This window comes from Taudactylus pleione, unplaced genomic scaffold, assembly GCF_031769625.1.
Source record: "Taudactylus pleione unplaced genomic scaffold, aTauple2 ptg001318l, whole genome shotgun sequence".
Classification (NCBI taxonomy): Eukaryota; Metazoa; Chordata; class Amphibia; order Anura; family Myobatrachidae; genus Taudactylus; species Taudactylus pleione.
Genome location: NW_028285718.1, coordinates 45,179 through 68,568, shown reverse-complemented (window position 1 = coordinate 68,568; position 23,390 = coordinate 45,179). Strand labels below are relative to the sequence as shown.

At 51.4% G+C, this 23,390-nt stretch overlaps 1 protein-coding gene across 1 annotated transcript in view; it reads right to left on the bottom strand.

Annotated features, from left to right (window-relative positions):
* Positions 1 to 23,390, bottom strand: part of LOC148443172 (voltage-gated potassium channel regulatory subunit KCNG4-like) — a 186,179-nt gene that overhangs the window by 121,192 nt on the left and 41,597 nt on the right. The window lies entirely within an intron of this gene.

Sequence of the window (23,390 nt, the reverse complement as noted above, 5' to 3'; positions counted from 1 at the left end):
TATAACTCTCAGTCTGTGACTTCCTGTATCAGTGTGACAGGAGCCTGACATCACTACTCTGTGCTGCTGGGGACCCTGCTCCTTCCACTATATAACTCTCAGTCTGTGACTTCCTGTGTCAGTGTGACAGCAGCCTGACATCACTACTCTGTGCTGCTGGGGACCCTGCTCCTCCCACTATATAACTCTCAGTCTGTGGCTTCCTGTATCAGTGTGACAGGAGGATGACATCACTACTCTGTGCTGCTGGGGACCCTGCTCCTCCCACTATATAACTCTCAGTCTGTGGCTTCCTGTATCAGTGTGACAGCAGCCTGACATCACTACTCTGTGCTGCTGGGGACCCTGCTCTTCACACTATATAACTCTCAGTCTGTGGCTTCCTGCTGCCTCTATTCCCCTCCATCACATCATGCTCCGGTTGCCATGTATTCTGTGCTGCTGTGAGCATTTATAGGATCTGATTGAGTACAGGTTGTTCTTTGGCACTTTAGCCTGAGGGACACACAGATGAGCAGGAGATTACAATTTAAATGAATGATGTTCTCAGCCTCCGTCCAATTTAAATGAAATAAACAAAATGCACCGTCCATAATCCCCCATAATAGAGAGCAGAGGAGAGTGCTCGGGGCGCGGCTGTCTGTCCTGCAGCTGGTTCCCATTTATTATACTCACCAGGTACAGGAACGCTCCAGCTTAGCTGTGACACACGTGTTAGAGAACTGCCTGGGCACACATACATGTATAGCAGCTGACACTTCATAAGACATGGGGCAGCAGTACCCACAGACAGGGGAGGACCACCAGCGGTGCCATCAGTGTGTTACCTGTCACTGTGCTCTTATTATACAGATTGTACCTGGTATTTGTAATACATACCGTACAGACGTCAGGACGCAGACAGCAGGAAATGGGTCATGTTACTGTAACATTCCTGCATCCATCAGCCGCTCACTAATTGTCAGCATCATTATTATTCCATCACAGATTAGCGGCCTGTGGGAGCCCCATTAACATACGTGGTACTTCCAGCTATTTCATTATAATGAATGATACAATCGTGTTATCAGGGGCAGCGCAATCAACTTTAATATGAGGATAAATTGAATCCTCCTGTTACTATTCCGGCAGAAACATCATGGACTCCGCACATTGGGCCTGATTCAGACCGGGACGCTCTGATGCGCTTGCATTGAGCGATTTTTTGCAATCTGCGCGTGCGTATGAGTCACAATGCGCGTGCACGCACCAGTCATTGCGATGGGAAAGTGCTCGGCCATAGCCTGCAGTCGGGCCGCTATTTTGAGTGACAGTGCCGTTTGTGGGTGGTGACAGGGGAAGGTGCTTGAAAACGGGGGGGTGGTTGTGCGAACGCAGGCGTGCCCGACTGTCAGAACGGCGTTTAATGGGTGTGCATAATTAGCAAAGTAGCGTCATTACACACGTGACTGGGGTGTATTTTAGCCTGAACTGCTCGCAATGTTGTGGTGGGAAAAGGCTGCCACAAGCGCTGCGAGCAGCTCCGATGGCTCTCCATGTTCCCGATTAATCCTACAACTGCCGGAGATGACGTGTGTTGTGAGTGGCTGAGGGGCGTCTTTATACAGGTGCGAACACATAGTGCGGCTGCTCGCTATTACTTAGTGGGCAGCTTTACGCGACGCAGTGTGAGCATATGATTTAAATAGCCGGCCCCTTTTAGCCAGCGAGCGGATACAAACAGCGTCCGGGTCTGAATCAGGCCCTTTGTGTGTTACCCGCAACAGTAATTACCTCTCGCTAACACCGGGAAGCCGTCGCTAAAATCACCGCAATTCATATTCAGTACAAAATGTATCGTTATTATTATTTGAAATTGAGAAGATATATAATAGTGTAGTTTTCCCGCTAGGCTGTAGCTAGGGCAGGGCGCAATGAGGGACAGGAGGGGGCGTGGCTGGCAGGGGAGGGGGCATGTCCTTGTGACACGCCTCCAATTTGTCACACTTGGGGGGGTACCCAACACTTATGGAGGTGCTGGGCTTCCCCCAAGCTCTCCCCTCACGGCATCTATTTACCCAGCGGTGATCGTTCACAGCAGCTTTTCCAGGTGGGGGCGGATGGGAAAGCTCATGGCAGGCTGTATGAGCGGGGCGCTGCTAAAAGGCAAGGGCTTGTTTTGCCCTTTTAAATTGGGCAGGGAGCAGCTCCACGCTAAATCAGCCTAGCGGGAACACTATAATTGGTTTGGTAAGGGATGCCAACAAGGTTAGGACACCGACACCTGTCGGTAAGTATCCTAACCCTCCCCCTCCCCAGTGCCTAAACCTAACCCTCTTCCTAGTGCCTAGCCCAAACCCTCTCCCTAGTGCCTAGCCCAAACCCTCCCCTTAATGCCTAACCCTAACCCTCCCCTTAGTGCCTAACCCTAATCCTCCCCATTGTGCCTAACCCTCCTCTTAGTGCCTAACCCTCCCCCTAGTGCCTAACCCTAACCCTCCCCCTAGTGCCTAACCCTAACCCTCCCCGTAGTGCCTAACCCTAACCTCCCCCTAGTGCCTAACCCTAACTCTCCCCATTGTGCCTAACCCTCCTCTTAGTGCCTAACCCTAACTACTAACTCTCTCCATAGGGCCTAACCCTCCCCTTACTGCCTAACCCTAACTCTCCCCTTAGTGCCTAACCCTAAACCCTAACCCTCCTAATGCCTATCCCCAACCATCCCCCTCGTGCCTAACCCTAATGCCTAACTCTCCACATTGAGCCTAACCCTACCCTTACTGCCTAACCCTCCCCTTAGTGCCTAAACCTAACCCCTAACCATCCCCCTAGTATCTATCCCTAACCCTCCCCCTAGTGCCTAACCCTAACTCTCCTCATTGTGCCTAACCCTCCCCTTACTGCCTAACCCTAACTCTCCCCTTAGTGCCTAACCCTAAACCCTAACCCTCCTAATGCTTATCCCCAACCATCCCCCTCGTGCCTAACCCTAATGCCTATCTCTCCACATTGAGCCTAACCCTACCCTTACTGCCTAACCCTCCCCTTAGTGCCTAAACCTAACCCCTAACCCTCCCCCTAGTATCTATCCCTAACCCTCCCCCTAGTGCCTAACCCTAACTCTCCCCATTGTGCCTAACCCTCCCCTTAGTGCCTAACTCTAACCCCTAAACTTCCTAGTTCCTATCCCTAACCCTCCCCCTAGTGCCTAACCCTAACTCTCCCCATTGTGCCTAACCCTCCCCTTAGTGCCTAACCCTAACCCCTAACCCTCCTAGTGTCTATCCCTAACCCTCCCCCTAGTGACTAACCCTAACCCCTAACCCTCCTAGTGCCTATCCCTAACCCTCCCCCTAGTATCTATCCCTAACCCTTCCCCTAGTGCCTAACCCTAACTCTCCCCATTGTGCCTAACCCTCCCCTTACTGCCTAACCCTAACTCTCCCCTTAGTGCCTAACCCTAAACCCTAACCCTCCTAATGCCTATCCCCAACCATCCCCCTCGTGCCTAACCCTAATGCCTAACTCTCCACATTGAGCCTAACCCTATCCTTACTGCCTAACCCTCCCCTTAGTGCCTAAACCTAACCCCTAACCCTCCCCCTAGTATCTATCCCTAACCCTCCCCCTAGAGCCTAACCCTCTCTCCCCATTGTGCCTAACCCTCCTCTTAGTGCCTAACGCTAACTCTCCCCATTGTGCCTAACCCTCCCCTTAGTGCCTAACCCTAACCCCTAACCCTCCTAGTGTCTATCCCTAACCCTCCCCCTAGTGACTAACCCTAACCCCTAACCCTCCTAGTGCCTATCCCTAACCCTCCCCCTAGTGACTAACCCTAACCCCTAACCCTCCTAGTGTCTATCCCTAACTCTCCCCCTAGTGACTAACCCTAACCCCTAACCCTCCTAGTGTCTATCCCTAACTCTCCCCCTAGTGCATAACCCTAACTCTCCCCATTGCGCCTAACCCTCCCCTTAGTGCCTAACCCTAACTCCTAACTCTCCCCCAAACCCCAATATTTACTGTCGGTATGCCGGCGCCGGCTGAGGCATTTCCAGAGAGGAGGGGGCTCGTCTGCAGTCTCCGCCACGGGCCCCCTCCTCTTAGTCCGGCAGCCAGCTCCGCACTGATAGACTCTGACACTAGAGTGTGCCCAGAGTCTATAGCAACGGCCATTTTCACTGTACTGCGCAATCGCGCAAAACGACGGGAAATGGCCGCGGCAGCCATTTTCCAGATGTTTTAAAGCGATGACACTGGTGCCGATGTGGGACACCGAGACGTAAGTATAATATGGGAGCAGGGTGTGCTGTACGGGCCATCTCTGGACCCTGCACCCATTATAAATACGCCCCAGGGCGCCGGCATTCTAATAGCCGGTATTTCAACTACATCCCATAATAATTACATGCAGAAATGTCTCCAAACTCATACTGACATATTAAATCAGGGCTGTAAATTTACACTGATCATTAGAAAAAGAGATCCGACTACACGGTCGCAACTCTACGCAATGTACTGCCGAGATGCGTCTGTCGGTATTTTTCACCGTCAGCATCCTGATCGATGGGATCCCGATCCCAACCCCCTAAGGAGTGTATCTGGGGATGTGACCGTCTCATTAGGGACAGTGACAGTGATGTACATAACGTATCAGTACACCAGGTGCCTGCAGAGGAGCCGTCCCCTAAGGAGTGTATCTGGGGGTGTGACCGTCTCATTAGGGACAGTGACAGTTATGTACATAACGTATCAGTACACCAGGTGCCTGCACAGGAGCCGTCCCCTAAGGAGTGTATCTGGGGATGTGACCGTCTCATTAGGGACAGTGACAGTTATGTACATAACGTATCAGTACGCCAGGTGCCTGCAGAGGAGCCGCCCCCTAAGGAGTGTATCTGGGGATGTGACCGTCTCATTAGGGACAGTGACAGTTATGCACATAACGTATCAGTACATCAGGTGCCTGCAGAGGAGCCGTCCCCTAAGGAGTGTATCTGGGGATGTGACCGTCTCATTAGGGACAGTGACAGTTATGTACATAACGTATCAGTACGCCAGGTGCCTGCAGAGGAGCCGCCCCCTAAGGAGTGTATCTGGGGATGTGACCGTCTCATTAGGGACAGTGACAGTTATGTACATAACGTATCAGTACATCAGGTGCCTGCAGAGGAGCCGTCCCCTAAGGAGTGTATCTGGGGATGTGACCGTCTCATTAGGGACAGTGACAGTTATGTACATAACGTATCAGTACGCCAGGTGCCTGCAGAGGAGCCGTCCCCTAAGGACTGTATCTGGGGATGTGACCGTCTCATTAGGTACAGTGACAGTTATGTACATAACGTATCAGTACACCAGGTGCCTGCAGAGGAGCCGCCCCCTAAGGAGTGTATCTGGGGGTGTGACCGTCTCATTAGGTACAGTGACAGTTATGTACATAACGTATCAGTACACCAGGTGCCTGCAGAGGAGCTGTCCCCTAAGGAGTGCATCTGGGGGTGTGACCGTCTCATTAGGGACAGTGACAGTTATGTACATAACGTATCAGTACGCCAGGTGCCTGCAGAGGAGCCATCCCCTAAGGACTGTATCTGGGGATGTGACCGTGTCATTAGGGACAGTGACAGTTATGTACATAACGTATCAGTACACCAGGTGCCTGCAGAGGAGCCGTCCCCTAAGGAGTGTATCTGGGGATGTGACCGTCTCATTAGGGACAGTGACAGTTATGTACATAATGTATCAGTACACCAGGTGCCTGCACAGGAGCCGTCCCCTAAGGAGTGTATCTGGGGATGTGACCGTCTCATTAGGGACAGTGACAGTTATGTACATAACGTATCAGTACACCAGGTGCCTGCAGAGGAGCCGCCCCCTAAGGAGTGTATCTGGGGATGTGACCGTCTCATTAGGGACAGTGACAGTTATGTACATAACGTGTCAGTACACCAGGTGCCTGCACAGGAGCCGTCCCCTAAGGAGTGTATCTGGGGATGTGACCGTCTCATTAGGGACAGTGACAGTTATGTACATAACGTATCAGTACACCAGGTGCCTGCACAGGAGCCGTCCCCTAAGGAGTGTATCTGGGGATGTGACCGTCTCATTAGGGACAGTGACAGTTATGTACATAACGTATCAGTACACCAGGTGCCTGCACAGGATCCGTCCCCTAAGGAGTGTATCTGGGGATGTGACCGTCTCATTAGGGACAGTGACAGTTATGTACATAACGTATCAGTACACCAGGTGCCTGCAGAGGAGCCGCCCCCTAAGGAGTGTATCTGGGGATGTGACCGTCTCATTAGGTACAGTGACAGTTATGTACATAACGTATCAGTACACCAGGTGCCTGCACAGGATCCGTCCCCTAAGGAGTGTATCTGGGGATGTGACCGTCTCATTAGGGACAGTGACAGTTATGTACATAACGTATCAGTACACCAGGTGCCTGCACAGGAGCCGTCCCCTAAGGAGTGTATCTGGGGAAGTGACCGTCTCATTAGGGACAGTGACAGTTATGTACATAACGTATCAGTACATCAGGTGCCTGCAGAGGAGCCGTCCCCTAAGGAGTGTATCTGGGGATGTGACCGTCTCATTAGGGACAGTGACAGTTATGTACATAATGTATCAATACACCAGGTGCCTGCAGAGGAGCCGTCCCCTAAGGAGTGTATCTGGAGATGTGACCGTCTCATTAGGGACAGTGACAGTTATGTACATAATGTATCAGTACACCAGGTGCCTGCACAGGAGCCGCCCCCTAAGGAGTGTATCTGTGGATGTGACCGTCTCATTAGGGACAGTGACAGTTATGTACATAACGTATCAGTACACCAGGTGCCTGTAGAGGAGCCGTCCCCTAAGGAGTGTATCTGGGGATGTGACCGTCTCATTAGGGACAGTGACAGTTATGTACATAATGTATCAGTACACCAGGTGCCTGTAGAGGAGCCGTCCCCTAAGGAGTGTATCTGGGGATGTGACCGTCTCATTAGGGACAGTGACAGTTATGCACATAACGTATCAGTACGCCAGGTGCCTGCACAGGATCCGTCCCCTAAGGAGTGTATCTGGGGATGTGACCGTCTCATTAGGGACAGTGACAGTTATGTACATAATGTATCAGTACACCAGGTGCCTGCAGAGGAGCCGCCCCCTAAGGAGTGTATCTGGGGATGTGACCGTCTCATTAGGGACAGTGACAGTTATGTACATAATGTATCAGTACACCAGGTGCCTGTAGAGGAGCCGTCCCCTAAGGAGTGTATCTGGGGATGTGACCGTCTCATTAGGGACAGTGACAGTTATGTACATAATGTATCAGTACACCAGGTGCCTGTAGAGGAGCCGTCCCCTAAGGAGTGTATCTGGGGATGTGACCGTCTCATTAGGGACAGTGACAGTTATGTACATAACGTATCAGTACACCAGGTGCCTGTAGAGGAGCCGTCCCCTAAGGAGTGTATCTGGGGATGTGACCGTCTCATTTTGGACGGTGTAGGCCCTTTCCAGGCATGTGGAGCCTCAGGGCTGAGATACAGACAAATCTACATATGGATACATCATGGTATACATGGCAGTATATATCTACACCGCAAAATGTGACATACACTAAACTCTACATGCGGCTATTTCACAGATTCACGCATTACAGGGACGATCTGTTTACCCTATGAGGGTTATCAATCCACCTAAAATGTGCAGTAAAAATGTCACATTAATTCCACCCAACGACCACTTTGGCACTTAACCCTAAGCGCGGCTTAGCCCAATTTATTGTACGTGGTGCGAATTTGTACTGCAGAATTAGCTGTCATTTTAGTAGACAGTAGATGGGAGTGACCACATTATAAGTGCAGCAGGCTCCTGCCAACAAGCTTACACTGAGCACACAGGGGGCTTCACACTCAGCACACAGGGGGCTTCTCACTCAGCACACAGGGGGCTTCTCACTCAGCACACAGGGGGCTTCTCACTCAGCACACAGGGGGCTTCTCACTCAGCACACAGGGGGCTTCTCACTCAGCACACAGGGGGCCTCTCACTCAGCACACAGGGGGCTTCTCACTCAGCACACAGGGGGCTTCTCACTCAGCACACAGGGGGCTTCTCACTCAGCACACAGGGGGCCTCTCACTCAGCACACAGGGGGCTTCTCACTCAGCACACAGGGGGCTTCTCACTCAGCACACAGGGGGCCTCTCACTCAGCACACAGGGGGCTACTCAGTCAGCACACAGGGGGCTTCTCACTCAGCACACAGGGGCTTCTCACTCAGCACACCGGGGGCTTCTCACTCAGCACACAGGGGGCTTCTCACTCAGCACACAGGGGGCTTCTCACTCAGCACACAGGGGGCTTCTCACTCAGCACACAGGGGGCTTCAAACTCAGCACACAGGGGGCTTCTCACTCAGCACACAGGGGGCTTCTCACTCAGCACACAGGGGGCTTCTCAGTCAGCACACAGGGGGCTTCTCACTGAGAACACAGGGGGCTTCTCACTCAGCACGCAGGGGGCTTCTCACTCAGCACGCAGGGGGCTTCTCACTCAGCACGCAGGGGGCTTCTCACTGAGCACACAGGGGGCTTCTCACTCAGCACACAGGGGGCTTCTCAGTCAGCACAAAGGGGGCTTCTCAGTCAGCACACAGGGGGCTTCTCAGTCAGCACACAGGGGGCTTCTCACTGAGAACACAGGGGGATTCTCACTCAGCATGCAGGGGGCTTCTCACTCAGCACGCAGGGGGCTTCTCACTCAGCACACAGGGGGCTTCTCCCTGAGCACACAGGGGGCTTCTCACTCAGCACACAGGGGGCTTCTCACTGAGAACAGAGGGGGCTGCTCACTCAGCACACAGGGGGCTTCTCACTCAGCACACAGGGGGCTTCTCACTCAGCACACAGGGGGCTTCTCATTCAGCACACAGGGGGCTTCTCGCTCAGCACACAGGGGGCTTCTCGCTCAGCACACAGGGGATTTCTCCCAGGGGGCTTCTCACTCAGCACACAGGGGGCTTCTCACTCAGCACACAGGGGGCTTCACTTTCAGCACACAGGGGGCTTCTCACTCAGCACACAGGGGGCTTCTAACTCAGCACCCAGGGGGCTTCTCACTGAGCACACAGGGGGCTTCTCACTCAGCACACAGGGAGCTTCTCACTGAGAACACAGGGGGCTTCTCACTCAGCACACAGGGGGCTTCTCACTGAGAACACAGGGGGCCTCTCACTGAGAACACAGGGGGCCTCTCACTGAGAACACAGGGGGCTTCTCACTCAGCACACAGGGGGCTTCTCACTCAGCACACAGGGGGCTTCTCACTCAGCACACAGGGGGCTTCTCACTCAGCACACAGGGGGCTTCTCACTCAGCACACAGGGGACTTCTCACTCAGCACACAGGGGGCTTCTCACTCAGCACACAGGGGGCTTCTCACTCAGCACACAGGGGGCTTCTCACTCAGCCCACAGGGGGCTTCTCACTCAGCACACAGGGGGCTTCTCACTGAGAACACAGGGGGCTTCTCACTCAGCACACAGGGGGCTTCTCACTCAGCACACAGGGGGCTTCTCACTCAGCACACAGGGGGCTTCTCACTCAGTACACAGGGGACTTCTCACTCAGCACACAGGGGGCTTCTCACTCAGCACACAGGGGGCTTCTCACTCAGCACACAGGGGGCTTCTCGCTGTGCACACAGGGGGCTTCTCACTCAGCACACAGGGGGCTTCTCACTCAGCACACAGGGGGCTTCTCCCTGAGCACACAGGGGGCTTCTCACTCAGCACACAGGGGGCTTCTCACTGAGAACAGAGGGGGCTGCTCACTCAGCACACAGGGGGCTTCTCACTCAGCACACAGGGGGCTTCTCACTCAGCACACAGGGGGCTTCTCATTCAGCACACAGGGGGCTTCTCGCTCAGCACACAGGGGGCTTCTCGCTCAGCACACAGGGGATTTCTCCCAGGGGGCTTCTCACTCAGCACACAGGGGGCTTCTCACTCAGCACACAGGGGGCTTCACTTTCAGCACACAGGGGGCTTCTCACTCAGCACACAGGGGGCTTCTCACTCAGCACCCAGGGGGCTTCTCACTGAGCACACAGGGGGCTTCTCACTCAGCACACAGGGAGCTTCTCACTGAGAACACAGGGGGCTTCTCACTCAGCACACAGGGGGCTTCTCACTGAGAACACAGGGGGCCTCTCACTGAGAACACAGGGGGCCTCTCACTGAGAACACAGGGGGCTTCTCACTCAGCACACAGGGGGCTTCTCACTCAGCACACAGGGGGCTTCTCACTCAGCACACAGGGGGCTTCTCACTCAGCACACAGGGGACTTCTCACTCAGCACACAGGGGGCTTCTCACTCAGCACACAGGGGGCTTCTCACTCAGCACACAGGGGGCTTCTCACTCAGCCCACAGGGGGCTTCTCACTCAGCACACAGGGGGCTTCTCACTGAGAACACAGGGGGCTTCTCACTCAGCACACAGGGGGCTTCTCACTCAGCACACAGGGGGCTTCTCACTCAGCACACAGGGGGCTTCTCACTCAGTACACAGGGGACTTCTCACTCAGCACACAGGGGGCTTCTCACTCAGCACACAGGGGGCTTCTCACTCAGCACACAGGGGGCTTCTCGCTGTGCACACAGGGGGCTTCTCACTCAGCACACAGGGGGCTTCTCACTCAGCCCACAGGGGGCTTCTCACTCAGCACACAGGGGGCTTCTCGCTGTGCACACAGGGGGCTTCTCACTCAGCACACAGGGGGCTTCTCACTCAGCACACAGGGGACTTCTCACTCAGCACACAGGGGGCTACTCACTCAGCACACAGGGGGCTTCTCACTCAGCACACAGGGGGCTTCTCACTGAGAACACAGGGGGCTTCTCACTCAGCACACAGGGGACTTCTCACTCAGCACACAGGGGGCTTCTCACTCAGCACACAGGGGGCTTCTCACTCAGCACACAGGGGACTTCTCACTCAGCACACAGGGGGCTTCTCACTCAGCACACAGGGGGCTTCTCATTCAGCACACAGGGGGCTTCTCGCTGTGCACACAGGGGGCTTCTCACTCAGCACACAGGGGGCTTCTCACTGAGCACACAGGGGGCTTCTCACTCAGCACACAGGGGGCTTCTCACTCAGCACACAGGGGGCTTCTCACTCAGCACACAGGGGGCTTCTCACTCAGCACACAGGGGGCTTCTCCCTGAGCACACAGGGGGCTTCTCACTCAGCACACAGGGGGCTTCTCACTGAGAACAGAGGGGGCTGCTCACTCAGCACACAGGGGGCTTCTCACTCAGCACACAGGGGGCTTCTCACTCAGCACACAGGGGGCTTCTCATTCAGCACACAGGGGGCTTCTCGCTCAGCACACAGGGGGCTTCCCGCTCAGCACACAGGGGATTTCTCCCAGGGGGCTTCTCACTCAGCACACAGGGGGCTTCTCACTCAGCACACAGGGGGCTTCACTTTCAGCACACAGGGGGCTTCTCACTCAGCACACAGGGGGCTTCTCACTCAGCACCCAGGGGGCTTCTCACTGAGCACACAGGGGGCTTCTCACTCAGCACACAGGGAGCTTCTCACTGAGAACACAGGGGGCTTCTCACTCAGCACACAGGGGGCTTCTCACTGAGAACACAGGGGGCCTCTCACTGAGAACACAGGGGGCCTCTCACTGAGAACACAGGGGGCTTCTCACTCAGCACACAGGGGGCTTCTCACTCAGCACACAGGGGGCTTCTCACTCAGCACACAGGGGGCTTCTCACTCAGCACACAGGGGACTTCTCACTCAGCACACAGGGGGCTTCTCACTCAGCACACAGGGGGCTTCTCACTCAGCACACAGGGGGCTTCTCACTCAGCCCACAGGGGGCTTCTCACTCAGCACACAGGGGGCTTCTCACTGAGAACACAGGGGGCTTCTCACTCAGCACACAGGGGGCTTCTCACTCAGCACACAGGGGGCTTCTCACTCAGCACACAGGGGGCTTCTCACTCAGTACACAGGGGACTTCTCACTCAGCACACAGGGGGCTTCTCACTCAGCACACAGGGGGCTTCTCACTCAGCACACAGGGGGCTTCTCGCTGTGCACACAGGGGGCTTCTCACTCAGCACACAGGGGGCTTCTCACTCAGCCCACAGGGGGCTTCTCACTCAGCACACAGGGGGCTTCTCGCTGTGCACACAGGGGGCTTCTCACTCAGCACACAGGGGGCTTCTCACTCAGCACACAGGGGACTTCTCACTCAGCACACAGGGGGCTTCTCACTCAGCACACAGGGGGCTTCTCACTCAGCACACAGGGGGCTTCTCACTGAGAACACAGGGGGCTTCTCACTCAGCACACAGGGGGCTTCTCACTCAGCACACAGGGGGCTTCTCACTCAGCACACAGGGGGCTTCTCACTCAGCACACAGGGGACTTCTCACTCAGCACACAGGGGGCTTCTCACTCAGCACACAGGGGGCTTCTCATTCAGCACACAGGGGGCTTCTCGCTGTGCACACAGGGGGCTTCTCACTCAGCACACAGGGGGCTTCTCACTCAGCACACAGGGGGCTTCTCACTCAGCACACAGGGGGCTTCTCACTCAGCACACAGGGGGCTTCTCACTCAGCACACAGGGGACTTCTCACTCAGCACACAGGGGGCTTCTCACTCAGCACACAGGGGGCTTCTCACTCAGCACAAAGGGGGCTTCTTCAGCTAATGTAGCTAACAGACAAAGCTGGGCTGAAGTCACTACATTTGGGTTTCCAGCAATGATCACTCGATCAGCTGGGAGTAACTTCTGTAGGGGGCAGATCTGGCACATTGGTGATTCCTGGAATGACTGTTCTGTACGGGGCAGATCTGGCACATTGGTGATTCCTGGAATGACTGCTCTTTACGGGACAGATCTGGCACATTGGTGATTCCTGGAATGACTGCTCTGTACGGGGCAGATCTAGCACATTGGTGATTCCTGGAATGATTTCTCTGTACGGGACAGATCTGGCACATTGGTGATTCCTGGAATGACTGCTCTTTACGGGACAGATCTGGCACATTGGTGATTCCTGGAATGACTGTTCTGTACAGGGCAGATCTGGCACATTGGTGATTCCTGGAATGACTGCACTGTACGGGGCAGATCTGGCACATTGGTGATTCCTGGAATGATTGCTCTGTACGGGACAGATCTGGCACATTGGTGATTCCTGGAATGACTGTTCTGTACGGGGCAGATCTGGCACATTGGTGATTCCTGGAATGACTGCACTTTACGGGGCAGATCTGGCACATTGGTGATTCCTGGAATGATTGCTCTGTACGGGACAGATCTGGTACATTGGTGATTTCTGGAATGACTGTTCTGTACGGGACAGATCTGGCACATTGGTGATTCCTGGAATGACTGCACTGTACGGGGCAGATCTGGCACATTGATGATTCCTGGAATGATTGCTCTGTACGGGGCAGATCTAGCACATTGGTGTTTCCTGGAATGACTGCTCTGTACGGTGCAGATCTGGCACATTGGTGTTACCTGGAATGACTGTTCTGTACGGGACAGGTCCGGCACATTAATAATTCCTGGAATGACTGTTCTGTACGGGACAGGTGCGGCACATTAGTAATTCCTGGAATGACTGTTCTGTACGGGACAGATCTGGCACATTGGTGATTCCTGGAATGACTGCTCTGTACGGGGAATATCTAGCACATTGGTGTTTCCTGGAATGACTGTTCTGTACGGGACAGATCTGGCACATTGGTGATTCCTGCTATGACTGTTCTGTACGGGGCAGATCTGCCACATCAGTGATTCCTGGAATGACAGCTCTATAGGGGGCAGATCTGGCACATTGGTGTTTCCTGGAATGACTGTTCTGTACAGGGCAGATCTGGCACATTGGTGTTTCCTGGAATGACTGTTCCGTAGGGGGCAGATTTGGCACATTAGTAATTCCTGGAATGACTGCTCTGAACGGGACAGATCTGGCACATTGGTTACTCCTGGAATGACTGTTCTGTACAGGACATATCTGGCACATTGGTGATTCCTGGAATGACTGTTCTGTACGGGGCAGATCTGGCACATTAGTAATTCCTGGAATGACTGCTCTGAATAGGACAGATCTGGCACATTGGTGATTCCTGGCATGACTATTCTGCAGAGGACAGATCTGGCACATTGGTGATTCCTGGAATGACTGTTCCGTAGGAGGGCAGATCTGGCACACTGGTGATTCCTGGAATGACTGTTCTGTAGGGGACAGATTGGCACATTGGTGATTCCTGGAATGACTGTTCTGTAGGGGGCAGATCTGGCATGTTAGTGATTCCTGGAATGACTGTTCTGTAGGGTGCAGATCTGGCACATCGGTGATTCCTGGAATGACTGCTCTGTACGGGGCAGATCTGGTACATCAGTGATTCCTGGAATGACTGTTCTGTAGGGGGCAGATCTGGCACATCGGTGATTCCTGGAATTACTGTTCTGTAGGGGGCAGATTGGTACATCAGTGATTCCTGGAATGACTGTTCTGTAGGGCACAGATCTGGCACATTGGTGTTTCCTGGAATGACTGTTCTGTACGGGGCAGGTTTAAGGAAGCACAGGCTATGGGAATATAGTAGTAGAGTATATATAATTGCTATCATCGTGCATGCACCTGAGGCTTACAGATGTCATATTGCACTGCGCCTCTCTGATTCATATGTCTAAACTATGAAGGTGAATGAACTATTAGAGGTTTTTCAGGCAATCCCCCCAAATATCTTTGACTTGTCTCATTATTTCTAGACAGTGCAAGGTGTTCCCTGGTTCCTGAATAATAATCGGCTATAGAGCTTCCAATCCATGGGCAACCATCAGCGGACATGGAGCAAGGGCACAATTAGTGTATTATCCCAACTTTTCCTGCACATTTTTACTGACGACTGTATACACAGCAACTGACACCCAGTAGCTTATTTACGACTATATACACAGCGACTGACACCCAGTAGGTTACTGACGACTATATACACAGCGACTGATGCCCAGTAGGTTACTTACGACTTGATACACAGCGACTGACATCCAGTAGGTTACTGACCACTGTATACACAGCGACTGACACCTGGTAGGTTATTGACCACTGTATACACAGCGACTGACGCCCAGTAGGTTACTGACCACTGTATACAAAGCGCCTGACGCCCAGTAGGTTACTGACCACTGTATACATAGCGACTGACGCCCAGTAGGTTACTGATGAGTGTATACACAGCGACTGACGCCCAGTAGGTTACTGATGAGTGTATACACAGCGACTGATGCCCAGTAGGTTACAGACGAGTGTATACACAGTGACTGACGCCCAGTAGGTTACTGACGAGTGTATACACAGCGACTGACGCCCAGTAGGTTACTGACGAGTGTATACACAGCGACTGACGCCCAGTAGGTTACTGATGACTGTATACACAGCGACTGATGCCCAGTAGGTTACTGACCACTGTATACACAGCGTCTGACACCTGGTAGGTTACTGACCACTGTATACACAGTGACTGACACCTGGTAGGTTACTTACCACTGTATACACAGCGACTGACACCTGGTAGGTTACTGACCACTGTATACACAGCGACTGACGCCCAGTAGGTAACTGACGAGTGTATACACAGCGACTGACACCCGGTAGGATACTGATGACTGTACACACAGCTACTGATGCCCAGTACGTTACTTACGACTATATACACAGCGACTGACACCCGGTAGGTTACTGACCACTGAATACACAGCGACTGACACCCGGTAGGGTACTGACCGCTGTATACACAGCGACTGATACCCAGTACGTTACTCACGACTGTATACACAGCGACTGACACCCGGTAGGTTACTGACGACTGTATATACAGCGACTGACACCCGGAAGGTTAATGATGACTGTATACACAGCGACTGACACCTGGTAGGTTACTGATGACTGTATACACAGCGACTGACACCCAAAAGATTACTGACGACTGTATACACAATGACTGACACCCAGTAGATTACTGACGACTGTATACACAGCGACTGACACCTGGCAGGTTAATGATGACTGTATACACAGCAACTGACACCCAGTAGGTTAATGACCACTGTATACACAGCAATTGACACTCAGTAGGTTAATGATGACTGTATACACAGCGACTGACACCAGGTAGGTTACTGACCACTGTATACACAGCGACTGACACCCGGTAGGTTAATGACGACTGTAGACACAGCGACTGACACCCAGTAGGTTAATGACCACTGTATACACAGCGACTGACACCTGGTAGGTTAATGACGACTGTATACACAGCGACTGACACCCGGTAGGTTACTGACCACTTTATACACAGCAATTGACACTCCGTAGGTTAATGACGACTGTATACACAGCGACTGATATCCAGTAGGTTACTGACCACTGTATACACAGCGACTGAAACCCGGTAGGTTAATAATGACTGTATACACAGCGACTGACACCCAGTAGATTACTGACGACTGTATACACAGCGACTGACACTCAGTAGGTTACTGACCACTGTATACACAGCGACTGACACCCGGTAGGTTAATGACGACTGTATACACAGCGACTGACACCTGGTAAGTTACTGACCACTGTAAACACAGCAATTGACATGCAGTAGGTTACTGACCACTGTATACGCAGCAGCTGACACCCAGTAGGTTACTGACGACTGTATACACAGCAGCTGATACCCAGTAGGTTACTGACCACTGCATACAGAGCAGCTGACACCCAGTAGGTTACTGACCACTGTATACACAGCGACTGACAACCTTAGGTTACTGACCACTGTATACACAGCAGCTGACACCCAGTAGGGTACTGACGGCTGTATACACAGCGACTGACACCCGGTAGGTTAATGATGACTGTATACACAGCGAATGACACCCGGTAGGTTACTGACCATTGTATACAAAGCAATTGAAACCCGGTAGGTTACTGACGACTGTATATACAGCAACTGACACCCAGTAGTTTACTGACAACTGTATACACAGAGACTGACACCCACTAGTTTACTGACGACTGTATACACAGCGACTGACACCCAGTAGGTTACTGACCACTGTATAGACAGCAATTGACACCAAGTAGGTTAATGACGACTGTATACACAGCGACTGACACCCAGTAGGTTACTGACCATTGTATACACAGCGACTGACAACCTTTGGTTACTGACCACTGTATACACAGCAATTGACACTCAGTAGGTTAATGATGACTGTATACACAGCGACTGACACCCGGTAGGTTACTGACCACTGTATACACAGCGACTGACACCCGGTAGGTTAATGACGACTGTAGACACAGCGACTGACACCCAGTAGGTTAATGACCACTGTATACACAGCGACTGACACCTGGTAGGTTAATGACGACTGTATACACAGCGACTGACACCCGGTAGGTTACTGACCACTTTATACACAGCAATTGACACTCCGTAGGTTAATGACGACTGTATACACAGCGACTGATATCCAGTAGGTTACTGACCACTGTATACACAGCGACTGACACCCTGTAGGTTAATAATGACTGTATACACAGCGACTGACACCCAGTAGATTACTGACGACTGTATACACAGCGACTGACACTCAGTAGGTTACTGACCACTGTATACACAGCGACTGACACCCGGTAGGTTAATGACGACTGTATACACAGCGACTGACACCTGGTAGGTTACTGACCACTGTATACGCAGCAGCTGACACCCAGTAGGTTACTGACGACTGTATACACAGCAGCTGATACCCAGTAGGTTACTGACCACTGCATACAGAGCAGCTGACACCCAGTAGGTTACTGACCACTGTATACACAACGACTGACAACCTTAGGTTACTGACCACTGTATACACAGCAGCTGACACCCAGTAGGGTACTGACGGCTGTATACACAGCCACCGACACCCAGTAGGTTAATGACAACTGTATACACAGCGACTGATACCCGGTAGGTTAATGATGACTGTATACACAGCGAATGACACCCGGTAGGTTACTGACCATTGTATACACAGCAATTGAAACCCGGTAGGTTACTGACGACTGTATATACAGCAACTGACACCCAGTAGTTTACTGACAACTGTATACACAGAGACTGACACCCACTAGTTTACTGACGACTGTATACACAGCGACTGACACCCAGTAGGTTACTGACCATTGTATACACAGCGACTGACAACCTTAGGTTACTGTCCACTGTATACACAGCAGCTGACACCCAGTAGGTTAATGACAACTGTATACACAGCACCTGATGCCCAGTAGGTTACTGACCACTGTATACACAGCGACTGACACCCTGAGGTTACTGACCACTGTATACACAGTGACTGACACCCAGTAGGTTACTGACCACTGTATACACAGCAACTGATACCCAGTAGGTTACTGACGACTTGATACACAGCAACTGACACCCGGTAGGTTACTGACCACTGTATACACAGCAATTGACACCCAATAGGTTAATGACGACTGTATACACAGCGACTGACACGCAGTAGGTTAATGACAACTGTATACACAGCAGCTGACACCCTTAGGTTACTGACCACTGTATACACAGCGACTGACAACCTTAGGTTACTGACCACTGTATACACAGCAGCTGACACCCAGTAGGTTACTGAAGACTGTATACATAGCGACCGACACCCAGTAGTTTAATGACAACTGTATACACAGCGACTTACACCCGTTAGGTTAATGATGACTGTATACACAGCGACTGACACCCGGAAGGTTACTTACCTCTGTATACACAGCAATTGACACTCCGTAGGTTAATGACGACTGTATACACAGCGATTGACACCCAGTAGGTTAATGACGACTGTATACACAGCAATTGAAACCCGGTAGGTTACTGACGACTGTATACAGAGCGACTTACACCCAGTAGGTTACTGACGACTGTATACAGAGCGACTGACACCCAGTAGGTTACTGACCACTGTATACACAGCAATTGACACCCAGTAGGTTAATGATGACTGTATACACAGCAACTGACACCCAGTAGGTTACTGACCATTGTATACACAGCGACTGACAACCTTAGATTACTGACCACTGTATACACAGCAGGTGACACCCAGTGGGTTACTGACGACTGTATACACAATGATCGACACCCAGTAGGTTAATGACAACTGTATACACAGCACCTGATACCCAGTAGGTTACTGACCACTGTATACACAGGGACTGACACCCTTAGATTACTGACCACTGTATACACAGCGACTGACACTCAGTAGGTTAATGACCACTGTATACACAGCGACTGACAACCTTAGGTTAATGACCACTGTATACACAGCGAATGACGCCCAGTAGGTTACTGACCACTGTATACACAACAGCTGACACCCAGTAGGTTACTGACGACTGTATACACAGCGACTGACACCCAGTAGGTTACTGACCACTGTATATACAGCGACTGACACCCAGTAGGTTAATGACGACTGTATACACAGCGATGGACACCCAGTAGGTTACTGACCACTGTATACACAGCGAGTGACACCCAGTAGGTTAATGACGACTGTATACACAGCGATGGACACCCAGTAGGTTACTCACCGCTGTATACACAGCGACTGACACCCAGTAGGTTACTGACCACTGTACACACAGCGACTGACACCCTTTTTTACTGACCACTGTATACACAGCGACCGATGCCCCGTAGGTTAATGACGACTATATACACAGCGACTGACGCCCAGTAGGTTAACGATGACTATATACACAGCAACTGACACCCGGTAGGTTACTGACCACTGTATGCCCAGCAACAGACACGCAGTAGGTTACTGACGACTGTATTCACAATGACCGACACCCAGTAGGTTAAAGACAACTGTATACACAGCACCGGATACTCAGTAGGTTACTGACCACTGTATACACAGCGACTGACGCCCAGTAGGTTAATGACGACTATATGCACAGCGACTGACATCCAGTAGGTTACTGACCATTGTATACACAGCGACTGACAACCTTAGGTTACTGACCACTGTATACACAACAGCTGACACCCAGTAGGTTACTGACGAGTGTATACACAGCGACTGACACCCAGTAGGTTACTAGCCACTGTGTACACAGCGACTGACACCCAGTAGGTTAATGACGACTGTATACACAGCAACCGACACCCAGAAGGTTAATGACAACTGTATACAGAGCAGCTGATACCCAGTAGGTTACTGACCACTGTATACACAGCGACTGACACACTTAGGTTACTGACCACTGTATACACAGCGACTGACACCCTTAGGTTACTGACCACTGTATACACAGCGACTGACACCCTTAGGTTACTGACCACTGTATACACAGCGACTGACACCCTTAGGTTACTGACCACTGTATACACAGCGACTAACACCCAGTAGTTTACTGACAACTGTATACACAGAGACTGACACCCAGTAGGTTACTGACCACTGTATACACAGCAATTGAAACCCAGTAGGTTACTGACGACTGTATATACAGCAACTGACACCCAGTAGTTTACTGACAACTGTATACACAGAGACTGACACCCACTAGTTTAATGACGACTGTATACACAGCGACTGACACCCAGTAGGTTACTGACCACTGTAGAGACAGCAATTGACACCAAGTAGGTTAATGACGACTGTATACACAGCGACTGACACCCAGTAGGTTACTGACCATTGTATACACAGCGACTGACAACCTTAGGTTACTGACCACTGTATACACAGCAGCTGACACCCAGTAGGTTAATGACAACTGTATACACAGCACCTGATGCCCAGTAGGTTACTGACCACTGTATACACAGCGACTGACACCCTGAGGTTACTGACCACTGTAAACACAGCGACTGACACCCAGTAGGTTACTGACCACTGTATACACAGCGACTGACACCCAGTAGGTTACTGACGACTTGATACACAGCAACTGACACCCGGTAGGTTACTGACCACTGTATACACAGCAATTGACACCCAATAGGTTAATGACGACTGTATACACAGCGACTGACACCCAGTAGGTTAATGACAACTGTATACACAGCAGCTGACACCCTTAGGTTACTGACCACTGTATACACAGCGACGGACAACCTTAGGTTACTGACCACTGTATACACAGCAGCTGACACCCAGTAGGTTACTGAAGACTGTATACATAGCGACCGACACCCAGTAGGTTAATTACAACTGTATACACAGCGACTGACACCCGGTAGGTTAATGAAGACTGTATACACAGCGACTGACACCCAGTAGGTTACTGACGACTGTATACAGAGCGACTGACACCCAGTAGGTTACTGACCACTGTATACACAGCAATTGACACCCAGTAGGTCAATGACGACTGTATACACAGCGACTGACACCCAGTAGGTTACTGACCATTGTATACACAGTGACTGACAACCTTAGATTACTGACCACTGTATACACAGCAGCTGACACCCAGTGGGTTACTGACGACTGTATACACAATGAACGACACCCAGTAGGTTAATGACAACTGTATACACAGGGACTGACACCCTTAGATTACTGACCACTGTATACACAGCGACTGACTCCCAGTAGGTTAATGACCACTGTATACACAGTGACTGACAACCTTAGGTTAATGACCACTGTATACACAGCGAATGACGCCCAGTAGGTTACTGACCACTGTATACAAAACAGCTGACACCCAGTAGGTTACTGACGACTGTATACACAGCGACTGACACCCAGTAGGTTAATGATGACTCTATACACAGCGACTGACACCCAGTAGGTTACTGACCACTGTATATACAGCGACTGACACCCAGTAGGTTAATGACGACTGTATTTATACACAGCGATGGACACCCAGTAGGTTACTGACCACTGTATACACAGCGACTGACACCCAGTAGGTTATGACGACTGTATACACAGCGATGGACACCCAGTAGGTTACTCACCGCTGTATACACAACGACTGACACCAAGTAGGTTACTGACCACTGTATACACAGCGACTGACACCCTTAGGTTACTGACCACTGGATACACAGCGACCGATGCCCCGTAGGTTAATGACGACTATATACACAGCGACTGATGCCCAGTAGGTTAATGATGACTATATACACAGCAATTGAAACCCAGTAGGTTACTGACGACTGTATATACAGCAACTGACACCCAGTAGTTTACTGACAACTGTATACACAGAGACTGACACCCACTAGTTTAATGACGACTGTATACACAGCGACTGACACCCAGTAGGTTACTGACCACTGTAGAGACAGCAATTGACACCAAGTAGGTTAATGACGACTGTATACACAGCGACTGACACCCAGTAGGTTACTGACCATTGTATACACAGCGACTGACAACCTTAGGTTACTGACCACTGTATACACAGCAGCTGACACCCAGTAGGTTAATGACAACTGTATACACAGCACCTGATGCCCAGTAGGTTACTGACCACTGTATACACAGCGACTGACACCCTGAGGTTACTGACCACTGTAAACACAGCGACTGACACCCAGTAGGTTACTGACCACTGTATACACAGCGACTGACACCCAGTAGGTTACTGACGACTTGATACACAGCAACTGACACCCGGTAGGTTACTGACCACTGTATACACAGCAATTGACACCCAATAGGTTAATGACGACTGTATACACAGCGACTGACACCCAGTAGGTTAATGACAACTGTATACACAGCAGCTGACACCCTTAGGTTACTGACCACTGTATACACAGCGACGGACAACCTTAGGTTACTGACCACTGTATACACAGCAGCTGACACCCAGTAGGTTACTGAAGACTGTATACATAGCGACCGACACCCAGTAGGTTAATTACAACTGTATACACAGCGACTGACACCCGGTAGGTTAATGAAGACTGTATACACAGCGACTGACACCCAGTAGGTTACTGACGACTGTATACAGAGCGACTGACACCCAGTAGGTTACTGACCACTGTATACACAGCAATTGACACCCAGTAGGTCAATGACGACTGTATACACAGCGACTGACACCCAGTAGGTTACTGACCATTGTATACACAGTGACTGACAACCTTAGATTACTGACCACTGTATACACAGCAGCTGACACCCAGTGGGTTACTGACGACTGTATACACAATGAACGACACCCAGTAGGTTAATGACAACTGTATACACAGGGACTGACACCCTTAGATTACTGACCACTGTATACACAGCGACTGACTCCCAGTAGGTTAATGACCA